Here is a 15,656-nt window from a genome sequence, read left to right as displayed (position 1 = left end):
AGGTAACCCAGTCACAAAAAAAAAAAAAAAAATACCCAAGATACAATTCACAGACCACATGAAGCTCAAGAAGAAAGAAGACTAAAGTGTGGATACTTCAGTCCATCTTAGAAAGAGGGAACAAAATACTCACAGGAGGAAATATGGAGACAATATATGGAGCAAAGACTAAAGGAAAGGTCATCCAGAGACTGCCCCACCTGGGGATCCATCCATATACAGTCATCAAACCCAAACACTATTGGGGATGCCAAGACAAGCATACTAACAGGAGCCTGATATAGCTGTCTCCTAAGAGGCTCTGCCAAAGCTTTTCTGATAGAGATGAGGATGCTTGCAGCTAACCATCAGATTGAGCATGGAGACCCCAAGGGAGGAGATAGAAAAAGGACTGAAGGATCTAAAGGGGTTTGCAACCCCATAGGAAGAACAACAATATCAACCAACCAGATCCCCTAGGGCTCCCAGGGACTAAACTACCAACCAATGAGTACACATGGAGGGACCCATGGCTCCAGCTGCATATGTCACAGAGGATGGCATTGTCTGGCGTTAATACAAGGAGAATCTCTTGGCCCTGTAAAGGTTAGTTTCCCCAGTGTAGGGGAATGCCAGGTTGTTGAGGTGGGAGTGGGTGGGTGGGAGTGGGAGCAATTTCACAGAAGCTGGGGGATTGGGGAGGGGTTATAGGAGAGGGAGAGAAAGTGGATAACATTTGAAATGTAAGTACATAAAATATCCAATAATTTTTTTTAAAAAAAGGAGAGCTCAAAGTCAAAAAGTAAGAGAGATAGCCACCATAGACAATATGGCATGGGACAGAGGAGGGTGTCCCAAGGGAGGGCAAGGGAGAGTGCCTGACACCAGGGGGAGAGACAAGAGAAAGAGACAGAAATCCTGACTCCTCCTATAAACCCAAGGTTTCCCCCAGCAGGTGGGGAGCCTAGCCAAAGCTCAAAGTTAGTTAGGAGCGGAGTCATCAGCGTTGGTCCTTCCTTCCGAGAGCATCAGAAATAAGAAAACATCTATTTACAAATTGCTGTTACCTAGAGAGCAGTAGAACAAGAACTGCTGTGGTGGCCTGTGTTAATTTCTGGGAGGGACCAGGTAGGAGATGTGCCTAGGGGCTCTGTGTTCCATGAGGCTTCCACCCTTATATCCTAACTGCCTCCTAATGCCACGATATTCGAGGTTAGGATTTCTATTGAGGAGACTGGAATAAACCCTTGGTAGGAGTCACCCAGAGACAACATCAGCAAAAAGCAGCTGAGGGAATCAATGGTCCATCTTTCCTTCCTCTTGAGGGATTCCCATTAATGAGCCGACCTGGAAGCGAGAAGACACTTTCATATGAAAGTCTCCTGTGGTAGGGTGAGGGGAGGAGGTAAAGCTGGCATGCAGTTGAAAACATGAGCTCTCCAGCAAATGTAACTGGCCATTCTGACCGTTCTCCCTCTACATGCAAGCATCAATCATACTCACGCAATGTCAAGAAGAGAGTTTTGCTTTTAATTAACATATTCTCATTACTTTCCTTTAAAGTATACATAGCACATCAATTGTTTTCTTTCATTAATAATAGATTTTTGTTGTTGTTTTGTTTTGTTTTGTTTTTTGTTGTTTTGGGGGTTTTGTTGTTTTTTTGTTTTGTTTTGTCTTTTGAAATAGTAGTACCTTGTTACTAGAGTTGCTTAGCTCAGAGCTTGGGCTCTACCATCAATAACAGACTGTGTTTATTCAATGGGAAAATTGAACACAAAAGAAATACTGGAGACCAGAAAACGGAGTTTCATTTCATGTAGCCACTGTTAGGGAGAGAAGGAAGGCCAAAGACTACAGAATCTGTCCTTTAAATAGTAACACAAGGTTTAGGTCTATACAGAAGGTTTACACAGCTAAGCCGTCATGTTCAACATGTGGTCCCATTCATTATTTAGCCTTCGTAGTCTATGTTACAATCTTTTCTGAAAGATAGGCTGACAAGTTGACAGGGTGTGATCTGTTCCCAGGAGACAAGTCTCTCCTCTGGCTGGCTGTAGGCTTTTATATTTCCTCCCAACATGAGATTCATGGGAAAATACTGATTTCTTGGGGATCAGGGCTTTAATAATCTGACAGCAAATAGAAGGGACACAAATGTCTCTTTGGAATTCCTGCCTGGAAAATTACAGTCTCACTTTGCACCCAGGTTGATTCAAAGCCGTAATCCCTCTAGATGGTGTTCTCCCTACCTCAGCACCCTACCACCCTACTGTGGAGGTTAGAGGTGTGCATTACCAGACCTAGCTCAGATTATGTTTCTAAGTTGACCAGTGAGCAACACCATGGCAGCCATTGAAAATAGTTATGCTCTCAATTACGGGCTAAGAATGGAAGCCTGTCACCTTGTACATGGTGAAGGCAAAGCCACCACAGGATAAAGTTATAGGAGACAAGGGACATTAGTGGCAATTTAAATTGTTCTAAAAGGTTGATATTTTGAAACAGTTTCCAAAACTGGGTTTCTAATTGATCTAATAATTAAAAAAAAAAAAACAATGGCTGTGTTTGCTTGCTTAAATTTTTCCCAAACTTTTTTTTTACAAAATCCTCCAGTATTTTTAAAATTAACTCAGATGTGACACACACACCTCTTTAGTGACTTTTCTCCTTGCTGTGATAAAACATTTGACTAAGGAAATTAAAGACAACGAACAATTTGGTTCACCATTCAAGAAGATGGAGTGCAGTCTATTAAGATCATGGCAGGAAGTCTGGTGGTGGCGGTGGATGGACACATCCTGAGTCGGGGAGTCACGCTGCATCACAGCCAGGAAACAGGCAGGGTAACACGTGCTGATGCTTAGTTTGTTTTCTCTTTTGCATTTGGTCATAAATCACCTGGATTTAGGCTTTCCACATTTAGGCTGGGTTTTCCTATCTCAGTTAACCTAATCTAGAAATGCTCTCCTAAAACTCCCAGACAGTAGTTGTCTTCTAGCTAATGACAGATCCTGCCAAGTCTGCAGTTTTACCCATCCCAACATCCAATATCCACAGCACCTGAAAGTGTTACACTGCAGAGAAGTACACAAGAACAACAGTGCAGACTTAAAGATGTCAAACCTCAGGAACCCAGCCTGGTACCTATTCTACATCCATTTTATTTCCTTTTGCCTTTTGATGCTGCAGTAATAGAAAAATAGATAAGAGGCAAGCCACAACCCTCCAAGGTCTGTCACCTACCGGACATGGTGTCCATGAACATTCCTTCTTTCTTTCTCCTGGCTGAGTTGCTAGTGTGGATCCAGTACACTTTTCTCACTCAGGTGCATGGACCATGCTTAATCAATTGACTGCCTGTTTTTAAACATGATAGTTTCAAGTGCAAGACACAGAGAATGAATGAAATGGTTATGTAGGTCCCATTATACGTTACTAATTGATTTTTAGTACCTCTTCTGAGTCAAAGGAATTTAAATGGGTTAATTTGAGGTAGCTGTTAGCAACATTTAATCTTTTCAAGCCTGAAATTCATACTTTATCTGTAGCTAAAATTAAGAAATCTCTTTGAAACAGTTGATATTAAATAGAATGAGAAAGATAAGCCAGACTGTGTTTTAAATAGCTAGTTCTCTAATGGTGATTTGAATCTTTTTGGTAATAAAAAGGCAAGCTAATTAGCCCACCAGTACAAGATCCCTGAAAACTGGCATCGGTTTCTGATATGTTTATGCCGGTATTCTCAGTGCTGAAATGGTGCCTGGCTCAAAACAGCCACTCGGCTAATGCCTGTTGAATGAGTGGAGACTTAAATCCGTTTAAAATGCTTAAACACCAAATATGTGGTTGACTTAGTCGAAATGCTTAAGGATTAATCAGTACACATGGTCATACCAGGAGTAATGATAGCATTGTTATCTTTTAAACATCTACCCTTTGCCAAGCCCAGGTGAATGTTTTGTGCTTAATATCTCATTTGACCCTTACAAAGGATCCAATCCCACCATAACCAGAATCATACAAATCCTGTACTTACTGAGGGGGCCTGAGATTTAGGCGCTTCTGTCTGATGAACTGTGGGATTTGCATCCTCATCTTTATGTCTCCATAGGCCACCGTCTTGGACACAAAGCTTTCCCTACCATTCTGTTACCAGGAGTAAGATCTCATCTGGAATCCAACACTTAGCTTAGACCAGTAACCTTCCCATGGGTTGGGTCCAGTCAACTTAGCTTTCCTGTTGAGTAACCTACTCTCCTCTGAGTGACAAGTATATGATAGTAAGCTATGGCATGTGTTCATTATCTTAACCTAATTAGGAGTGGTTTCTTTTTCTCAAACCTTATAGACCAAACTTAGGAAGCTTACCCAGTGTTTATTTGTGGTGTTCTGCAACTCAGCCCACAAAAGTGCAATGAAGTTTTGAGTCAAGTCTCCATAATGAGAAGTAAATTGTACAGGACTACGATCCAGCTCTCAGCAACTGAAAAAACCTTATACCACTCTTTTTCTTTTTTCATTTTGCTTGAATGGGGTAGAAGAAGAAACATTTCTCTCCAGTGTTCTAGCACAGACTCTTTGTGTCACATTATCAATACAGAATGCTCTGTCCATAAAACTTTCAGGATGACTTTGAGGGTCTATTCACTCTTGATGGCTGATCAAAGATGCTTGAGAAGTCAGCTAGACATTAAAATAAAATCACCCTTCTTTCATTTATTTATAGCTTCATTTTCAGGGCCCAAAGAGAGCATGGGAAAGTGAAAAGAACATTGCTTTGCTAATTACTTTTTACTACTCCTAATTGCAAGCCTTATTTGTTTATTAAACTTCCTGATTTCTTCATAACACCACAGACATTTTCATTTATTGTTTAATTTCTCCAAATTACAGTAGGTGAACATGAGGCCTCCTCTGAGTTATCCTCCCTGCTCTGCTTCCACGGAAGGGCATTTTTAATTACATTAGGCTTCCAATTTTTCTAAGAATCACAACCTACCAGAGTAGAGCATCGTTTTGAGATGGATATAATAACAGAGCCAGTGTCTCAGTTTCTCATCTCCTCAAGGTCCTTCCCTAAATGGAAGCAAGCCACAGTGGGCAGGAACAATAACAAGCTAAGAAAAATAAAAACATCAGGAGGGACAAAAACTGGACACATCTATGAACATCTGTCCACAGAGACAATGAGCCGAAGGAGTCAGGGAAGAGACTACAGAATGAGGTTTTTAATTACAATGTTGATGAATACAGAAGGAAGAACATTCTCTCGATCCCTCAAGTCCAAACAACAAAGCGTGGAGAAAGATGTCTTCTGCTTGGAGTAGGAAGAGGAAAGTCCATCTGAACTGGGCCCTGCATGATGAAACTCAATGCTAGAGAGAGCCCGATGGTCCTTGCCTCCAGGAAGGCACCTGTAAACTAAGCCTGTAGAAACTTTGTATCCTAGCAGCCAAGGGTCTGCCTCCTATACCCTCTTGCCAACCTTTGGTAGTGTCAGAAGAGCAAGACTTCACCTTCTAATGTAGGGGGCAAAAAGAGAGACTAAATTTGTGGTATGAAGCCTGGTGTTAAAGATACCATGCTGAAACTCACCAAGTAGAATCCAAAGCTGCATACCCCAAGGCCAGCACGGACAGATGGAGCCTCTACACCTGCCCTGCCCTAGTTCTAGGCTGTACCCTGGCCACGAATCTCACTGGGACAGTGATTCTTACCTGTGGCTTAACTGGACCATCCACTGGGAAGCTACAGAGCATCCTGTTGCTCAGACTGCCTCCTCCGCTGAACCGTCAACATCAGAATCTCTGAGTGTGAGCTCTGGCATTTGCATTGCTCCAGCTTCCGTTGTCACTAATGAGCAACCAAAGCCAGGAACTACTAGACCAAGCAGCCACAGTTAGTGGCCCATTCTTCCACATTACCTTGAATCATACAGAAATCTCCTTTAATAGAGTCATTGGGTTCAAAGGAAGAGTAATAAACTAAATATAAGTCACTACCCGAATTTTCCAGTATTCACTACGCAGTGTCAGTTAGGCAGATGACGAGGCTATAGTAATTGAATCACAACTCTCATGAGAGCCCTTAGGTAGCAGATGCAGCAGCCAGGGGCTATCAGAGCGCTGCACTCCTGTCCAGCTGTGGAAAATCTAGACGCTCTCCGAAGCCGCTGCAGGTGGAACCTGGCCTTTGTCCACAGCCAAAGAAACACTTGCCACCCAAGCAGCTGTCCCAGAGCATGAATGAATGATTCTCTGCCAGTAACCATGAGCAGCTGCTGAAGCCAGCTGCTGGCACTGGGGGCGGGGGGGGGGGGGTCAGGACTATGAAGCCATTTGACAGCTATTGCCAGCACCTGGGGGAGCCCAAATCCTTCCCAGTGCAGCTTGAGTGGCAGAGAGAAAGCAGGGGAAGACACTGCAAATAAACTGCTTCAAATCAAATGAGTAATTAAGGCGCATGCTTTGACAAGAAGCTGTAGATAACTTGCCATTTGCTTTGAAGCTTAAAATATGTCTGGAGATGCCAAAATAGATCGTAAATCCCCGAACTCGTGCATTGTTTTCTCAGCCACTAGTAGTTTTATTGTTTATTTGTTTGTTTGATTGACTCTTCTTTATATTTGTCAGGGTTTGTAAATATGAGCTAGGAAGTTTTGAGCCACTTTAAATGAATAAATTCTTCTTTTATTCTACACGACAGCTGTTTATATATTTTTAAAGTGTTACTTTTCAGTGAATTGGAAAGTACATTTAAAGGTGCTAACAAACTCTGTACCATTGAATACCTATCTGCATCTTCCTGACATCTAGTGACTGTTACTAGGCAATGGGAATATGCATTGCAGTCTATAACTCACAGAGGTCCAGGGCCCTTTTTAACACTTTCTTGTTAACCTGTCCCCAAAATAATGCTCTAATGCTATTCCCTTACTCTATTGGTTTCTGTACCTCAAATATCTTATGACATGATTTAGTTTAACATCTTTTTAATTCAAAACACAGAATGTTTAGACAACAGAACTATGGCAAAAAATGTAAGAAATGACAGTCTTGAAGCAATTCCACTAATACATGTCATTTTATGATTGAACATTTATAAATCTACAATGACATCATTCCTGGCACCATCCCTTAAGTGATAAGCAAGGTCCCCTGCTTTTGTGGCACCAGCGTAACACTTACAGAGAAAAGGCAGCCTCTTCTTCAAGTGAATGTGGTCTGGGAGCTGAGTGGCACTGAACAAAATTAGATCAAAAACCAGATTTCTCTGATCTAGACCGTGGTCAGAGAGGATCCCAATAAAGTCCAGTCACTTCATGGCCCACTAGAGCATCTGAAAAAGGACAGACATCCCTTCCTAAGTCACAGTGATTGAAAACAAAAATAAAGGAAGGACTATAAATCAGAGGAATCTGTGAGGTAAGAAGTACTTACTCTCACACATGTGCACACACACACACACACACACACACACACCCCTTATATCACTAAATATCATAGAAGGCATCCTCAAAAATGATAATTCAAAGTCATGGTGAAAAAGGTTTTACCTGATAATGGTATAGTCAAGGAAGACAAGCAACGTGCATAGAAATAGAAAAAGAAATACAACAGCTGCCAGAATCTGGAACATCAGAATCTTCCAGTAGTGCCCCTTTCAAGGGCAAAGCCAAGATAACCAGACCGGAAGTAGCCCCTAGCTTATTGTGAGTCTCCACTGACTAAATACAACAGTAAGTCAAATGACAAAAGAGGTCTCAGGGTGTGGATAAAAGGAAAAAAGCAGGTTTGTTAGGCCAAACAGGAGGCATCCCACACGCAACCATTACATGCTAGAGTCTGTGGGAGTTTTGAGTTGTGCATGTTTGACAAGACCAGTTCTGTTACAATCCATGCACACTCCTCATCCCAGCCAAGTTTCCTGTCTCAAAGCAGCCTCACCTGAGCCATGGTGCATTCATGCCACAATGACATACTGTTCCCCTGCCCCCGGCCCATGGCACTCTACAGTACTATGTATTCACCAGGAGCAACCTTACCAAACTTAGGAGAAATTCAAAGGCCAATGGTCTGTGGTTAAGCTGTTCAAGTACCCCTGTGTCACACCAAAGTTCCACAAGTGCTCTGCAGTGGAATGATCAGAAGAACTCCTGCCACCCTAGATGCTAAGCAGCTTCTGACACTGTATTTCTTGTCCTTTGTCTTTTGTATTGTCACCACTTAGGGAGGAAGAAACATCTTGCCATCTCCTACACCTATTGTAACTCTTAAAACAAAACAAATACAAAAAAAAAAAAGCTCTCACTCTCTTGGACATGTTCGGATCCACAGCTCCATCACCGAATCCCAAACCTCCCAGATCCTGGTAAACTTCTGACTGGAAATAAATAGAGGGGATGAAGTAAAGGCCACCGTTCCCGTGAGCGTCCCCCTATATGATTTATGAATTTTATACTTATTTATTGTTGTCAGCTCACAAGCCTCACTGAGAGCTTTACACTACATCAGCATGGGGCAGCGAGATTCACAGCTCGCCAGGTACTGTTCCTGCCGCTGAAGAACGCAATATAAGTCAAGAGGTACAATCAGAGGAAACCCATTTGGGCTTCAAGTCTAAGCCATGTCTTCCAATCTATCTTTATCAAAAAAAATATTACTGACATTTCAATCTTTTTCTGACTCGTAAGTATAATTTTCAATTTAGGATTCATGAAACTCAGGGCCAGGACTGTGCTCACAGATCATGAATCTCTAACACAGGTACACTGCCTAGAAATGTCTTCAAATAGATCAGGGACTTTACAGTTTTGGATCGAAATGTAATTGAGCCTGAGTATAGCTGATATTAACAGTGCCGAAGTTGTGACTTCTTGAATACTGGTGCCCTCAGAAACTCATGCGTGTGAGATTCTACCGAAGTATGGCTTCTGCAGTCACACCTGGGGTGTGTGCCTTTAAATTTCAGAGCCAATGGCCAAGGTGCTACGTAGCGCCTTAAACAAAATGTCGACTTTCATGTTTACATTCAGCTCTGGTTGGGTTTGAACTGATGTATTTCGTCTGAGCAGACATTTCTGGAGTGATCCAATAGAATTAACAGGAATCTGACCAATAATCTAAATATTACCTCTTGTCAGGAGTTACTTTGTCCCACACAGAATGAAAAGGTCCTTTGCTACCATCAGATGGACCAGGAATCTTGACTTAGAATAAGAAGTCATGGTTGGAATACTCCTCAGCTGAAGACCTGAGACTTCTCGAGTCATAAATACTGGTTTAAATATATACTTTAGAACACATAAATATATTTATTATATTATTTATATGTTATTTGTACAATATATTATATACCATTTGTATGTATATGTACATATTTAAATGGAATTATATTATATTGATTTATATTATACATTATAATTATATATTATATGGTATAAAATATATGTTTATTTAATACATGTACTATATTTATATTATAAAATTAAATATGTAATATTAAAATGTAGTATAAATAATATAAATTGTATTTTAATATAAAACATGACTATATAATATGCATATTATATATGTATATAAACATATATAATTCTTTCCTACTTAGCTACTGCTCACAGATACTCGGTAGAAAAAAATAGTTGACTCCTGAAAAAAAGAAAAAGAAAAGAAAGGAAAGGAAAAGAAAAGGAGAAGGGGAGATTAAGTAGCAGAGGCAGTGCCATTGAGACCATAAGCATTATCCAGCAGCAAAAGAATTAAAAATGGAAGAAGTGAGAATTTGCTTTTAAAGAAGCACATCTTGGAACCAGAATTATTAAGGTCAGAACCTGGGCCCTGTTAGCCCTATCAAGCTAAGCATGGCCACCCATCCTTATGCGGAAACCACAGGAAGGGGATTTATGAAATGTGGCCATGTCGGGAATAGGAACCCACCTGAGGAGCCCAGTAACTGACTGTCCTTCTCAAGTCCATCCTCAGGGTCTTGGCATGAGGTTTAGATTTAAACAGAGAGCATATGGTACACATAACTAAGTAGTCCTGGTCCAGGTTCCTCTTTCCCATTGTAGACCCACATTATATCTGCTCAATGTTTAAGTCTGTCAGAACTGAATGAAATCTCTCCCTGAAAACCAGTTACTTCGCCAGCTGTCACCAGAGCTTCATCCTTTTCTGGTTCCTTGGGGTCTACTTTAATAGTCTGAGAACCAAAGGAAGAGGCCCACGTGTCTAGAATAGCCTGGCTTCTCCACAGTGGTTACCCTTTCACATTTCACCTGATCTCACTCTTCCCTCGGCTTCTGTTCTTGCCATTCTGTAGACTACAGATTTCCAGAAGCGAAAGCAACTGGTGGGCAGCTGACCCCTACATCAGAGAGACAGAAACCAAAACGATATACTTATTTTCTCTATCTACCCTTCAGATACCACAAAGCTTTGTCAGATCCTAGTTGAGATCTGCAGGGGGGTGTCTAGATCATGTCATAAACCGTGTTCTGTCATTTTGCTGTCATCCAGACTTTGAGATCTACAGATATGAGATCTACAGATATATGTGCTTCCGCAGTCCTATGGGTCATGATCCAGGGTGTCCTGTGGGTTCTCAGACCCCTCCAAAATAGTAAGGAACTTGTGGAAGAAGTCGCAGATTAGAACGCTGAAGGAAGCTGTACTTAAAGCCCCAGCCCTGTTGAAATTTGTCAAAATAAAACACAAAGGAGAGATTTTCTTTTAGTTTGAAACTGGGGGACGGGATTTAATTTGGAAGCTCATTTATCCTATGCATTAATTTTCTCCTTAGCAATTTAATAGAGGGTGTGTGAAAATACAAATCTGAGTCATGTATCCATTGCTGGCATTATGCTCTCTGGAACAATTTCATACTGTAATTTGACTGAATATGTAAATTTTGTGAATTATGCAAATGCCTATAATGTGAGATGCAGCCTAGATTTCAGTGAAATTGTAATTCAGGGTACCCTCCTCTTCAACCATTTTAGAGCAATCCGGGACAAATTCTGAGAGGCCTTGTGGCTAAATAAATAAAATAATAAAATAAAATAAAAATACAAAAGGACAGATCATGGCAGTAATTTCATGACGATGAAAACAAGACTGGCTTTACACACTACAGCTCTCTCCTCCTGTACCCTAACTCACCATACACTCAAAGGCTAATGTAGCAGCAAGGCTTGAAGAGCTAGCACGAGATGCTCTTTTCCTGCCATTCCGTATCCCAGCTTCAGTGGCTCCCATTCAGCCTGCTGTCTTCCAACCTCATTGCAGATCCCTTGGAGGGAAGATGGAAGGCACTCAGTTAACCTTGAGGAGAGACAATGTGACAGAAGTCTCTTTGTGAGCTCCCTCCTTGAAAATGTTTCATCTTCCTGGGGCTAACGGGGCTCCACGAACTTTTCAAATATTTCTCCTATTCCAGTATTCTTTACCTGCTACTTCTATACATTCCTTAGGTGGGATGTTCTCCATGGCAACATCCTCAGTCCTTTCAAAGAGTTTTTCTAAAACAGAAACAGAGATGTGTCACTTTTTAACTTAAGATCATTCTAGAGATGTTCTCAGTTTTCAGGGGGATAAAAGATACCCTTAGTTTACCATGCAACGTCCTTCATGACCATGGTGGCCTATCCCCCCACCTCAAAATGAAGAGGAATATTTCCAAACTGAGACATCCAAAATGTCACTATGATAGCAATGTGGTCAAAGAGGACAGGTCCTAGGAAATGATCTTTGAATGAATGAGGTAAGAAAGAATAGTATAGAAGATCAAGGTGAGGAGAGGAGTGGGTGAAGACGTAAGAAGGGAGTCAAATCTGTAAACAAGAGTCATCAGGTATGAGGCTAGTGCTTGGAGGATAGACGATGGCATCTGGATTTTTTGTCTAGTTATTTTTTCAATGAAGAAAATCACAAGGCAAAACTATTGCAGTGCACGGTGTCAGTTTGCAACACTGAGACTGAGTGTCTAATTTTTGCTCTTCCACTAAATGGCATTTACCTCAACACAGCATCTCATGCTTCTTACCAACGTTCTTCTCCACTGTGGCTGTCCCGAGTGCGCTTCCTGCCCTCTGTTTGTGACTATTTCGTGCTTATAAAATTCACTTTCTTTTTTATTGTGTAGGAGGAAAACCATGATAGGTCTCTTAGTCCATAGTCAAATTAGGTCAGGTGGTCATTTCCACAGTCGTCATTTAATCTACTCGAAGTGTATTTTGTAAGCACCTCCATGATATCTCATGCCCTGTACCTGTCATGCACTCCCCACTCTAACACAACACATGACACACAAGGCTGCAGCAATTGACTTGTATCTCCTCCATTCATAGTAACCTCTTTGCTAGAAGATAGAAGATAGTTTTGAATTAATGCAAGAAGAAAAACACTATTGACAAGTAGATAAGCTAAACTCTGGGCATTAATCCCTTTGAGACTCTGATCCTTAAACACCCTACTGTCTAATATGATGAGAAAATAGACAGAAAGTCCTGCAAAATATCATAAGCCAAACTGTGCACCAGAGTGAAGTAAGAAGGCATTACAGAATGTAATAAGCTAATAAACCCTGCAAAATGCAGAGGAAGAATTACAACAGGGCATGACTGAGGTCAGCTTCCTAAATGCTAAGCAATTACCTAGAGTACTTTTTATGTATCATTAACAGTAAGCTTCCTTGAGTTAGGACTGGAATCCCAAAGGAGTAGAACTCAGTGAAATACTCCAAGTATCTTTAGTCTTTGGTGTACACATGAAATCTCTATTGTCTTGTACTATGTCACAATTTTATTAAACTTGCAATTTCATTTCTTTCTTTGGCTACTAAATATTATGCTGTCATAACATTCTTTTCAACATTACCATTTCAAGATCAAGATATAGTTCTCCCTATATTTTCCAGACACAAAAAAGTTATACAAAAATATTATTTGATTATTTCCTTATATAGTAGTATGTTCAAAGTCACTTATCAAAAAAAATACTAAGACGTTTTCTCCAATTAATGTTTTCTAAATTTATGTAAGGTAACTTTAAATTTTCCTTAATACAAAACTGTAGACTCATTGGTGAACTTCTTTATAACAGGTATCAAAATCTGGATTATCCATATATTTAGAAAGAAAAACTTTTAAAAAATTGTAGGCATGCACGGTATTGTACTATAAAGTGGTAATTTAAGTAAAATGCAAATTTAAAGTAGATGTGTTAGTCAATGAAAATGTATCAGCATGTTATAAGCCATAAGACTTTCAATTGAACTTCTAGATTACATTGACTTGAAAGGCCAAAGAAAAAACGTAATGAATCGGTTGAATGCTTATGGGAGAGGAATGGAAGACGATGGCATGGTTGACTACACCAGTACAGTAAGTATTGATAAACAGGGAAAGAAAAACCAAAAAAGTGAACAAGTTTATTTTAAAAAGGAAAGCGAATTGAGTTGTAAGGACTTGAGGTTGGATGTCTAGCAGAACAATAAATTGACATTATACGTTCTTAGATATCTGAGAGAAGTTCAAAAAGGAAGCGGTACTTCAGATGAAAGGCCCATGTGATGGTATTTTTTAATACAGAATAAGGGGGTGGAAAAGGCTCAGAACTCATAAGCCAGCGAATGAGAATCCATCCAAAAGACATAAAATGTAGTGTGTTTGTTTTTCTTTAATTTTTTTGTTTTGTCTTGGGGGGCAAGAAAGTTCATTTAGTGCATATATACTGAATCGGTCTATGAAGGGAATCTAACGTAGGAACTCAAACGGGATAGGAACTTGGAGGCCGAAGCTGATGCAGAGGCCATGGAGGAATACTGTTTACTGGCTGTTATCAACATTCTTATATCCCAAGCTCCTATGGAACCCCCCACTGAACTCTCAATACTCAAAGACTTTTCTATTGAAAATTTCCAAGTTCCTTCCACAATCTTTCCCAAACCACAGGGCCAGGTCTGTCATAACAATAGCCTACTGTCCTGGTACTAATTTCTAAAACTACACATGCCTGGCGTCCATAGTTTGCATTGTTCTTCATAGTTATCCCTTGGTATTAGCATCTCCAAAATGCTGGGATCTCTTGCTACAACTGGGCTGTACGTTCACCGATAGCCTCCCCTGGGTTCTCTTCAAGGATTCTGTCCCTGCCACACAATAGCAAGCCTCGGCTGCTCTCCATGATCTATCTGTTCACGACTAGAAGAGTAGTTCCACCTCTTACACTATGAAGTCCAGCTATCAGAACAAGATACAGCCTAAGCCATGTCTGGAACACAGCTTCCATTTGCTAACTCTCAGGAATTGCTTCCTACAAAATACCACCTCAGTGATGATGATCACGGCTAATGACTAGTAGCATCAATTGTCCCAGCAAAGCAAATATCTCACTTTAGTGGTTTTGATGTCTTGTAATCACACCCAATTCTTCAGCATCCACTGACCAAAACCACAGATACTATCATTATTATTATTGTTATTATTATTATTATTAAATATTTTTAAATTTAACTCTATTTTGATCATATTCTTTCCCTCCTCTAAGTGGAAATGCAGTTTAAAGGGCATATCTAGCATGAAGTTCACTCACCTGGGTTCACTGAAGGGTTGGATGACACTGAAGATTGCCAGCTCAGTCTTGAGTCATGTTTATTACACAAAACACCATTTTCCTCCCTGAGGTTAAAAATAAAGTTAAGTGGGTAATCCTATATGCTCCTGATGTTGTTTTACCTGTGAACATCTCTATGTGGCAGCAAAGGGCAATGTTTACTGTGACATTCTAACCCAAGTAAGCACAAAGGCTGCGAGATAGGGATTTTATTTTTCAGAGAGACCGTCTGGCAAATATCCTCTTCTAAAAGCACGAGCTGTTTTCCTGGCCAAAGGGCACCTTCCATCAACCTCCAAAACAGAACCACTGTGTTCAGTCAACAGCTTCCCTAGTGTTAAGAAAAGAGAAATTGTGTATTAATAAAACTGGACCAAGACCTGTAACAAAACCTAAGTAAATCAAGAAAATACAAATGTTTTTGTCTATCCTTCACCAAGTTTTTGCTGTTGGGATGAGCAAAAGGAGTCTTTGCAGTCAGTTCGCATCTAAGTGGGTTTGATCTTCTGACACCCCTCTCTCACCATGTGCTCTATATTTAATGCCAACGGAATCTAACAGTGCCATCTGGTCTACCACCGTACATACTGGCAACAGCTACCTATAGATTCCGCTAACGCTTTTTCTTCACAGTCAAGTTGGCACATAGTCTTTTACAATACTCTCTGACCAACACATACTCTCTTGTATGTTCTTTTCCCTCCATCCTATGGGAAATTTGTAAATTTATATCTATTTTTTAAAAAATCATTCTTTCAAAATATTCCTAGCAGTTCTATTTTTCCAACTGATACTAATGACAACAATAATTGGGACCAAGCACTGTTCCAGGACAGCACATTTTAAAATGAAAACAAATAATTACCTCACTTAATTAAATGGTTATAAAGGCAAAAATGGCTTTCTCCCCAGTGGTAAATAAAGGAAGCTGTAGAAAACTATGACAGGAAGTAGCAAAGCAGATAGACACTTAAAATTTGTATGGGCCCAGTAGCTTTGAGAGGCAAAGTATTTGCAATCATCAAATAAAGAAATAAATAAATTTTAAGTTAAATGAAAGTC

The 15,656-nt window shown here is 40.3% G+C and overlaps 1 long non-coding RNA gene across 1 annotated transcript; it reads left to right on the top strand.

The window, feature by feature from the left end:
• The first annotated feature begins 607 nt into the window (after positions 1–607).
• On the top strand, positions 608–15,010 carry LOC134486291 (uncharacterized). Its single transcript, XR_010065100.1, has 3 exons — positions 608–722; positions 13,263–13,363; positions 14,815–15,010. It is a non-coding gene; the product is annotated as an uncharacterized LOC134486291 (long non-coding RNA).
• The last annotated feature ends 646 nt before the right edge of the window (positions 15,011–15,656 follow it).

The sequence above is a fragment of the Rattus norvegicus genome, chromosome 3, assembly GCF_036323735.1.
Source record: "Rattus norvegicus strain BN/NHsdMcwi chromosome 3, GRCr8, whole genome shotgun sequence".
In the NCBI taxonomy this organism is placed as follows: Eukaryota; Metazoa; Chordata; class Mammalia; order Rodentia; family Muridae; genus Rattus; species Rattus norvegicus.
Note: the sequence above shows the minus strand (reverse complement) of the source record. Positions and strands in the feature narration are given on the sequence as shown.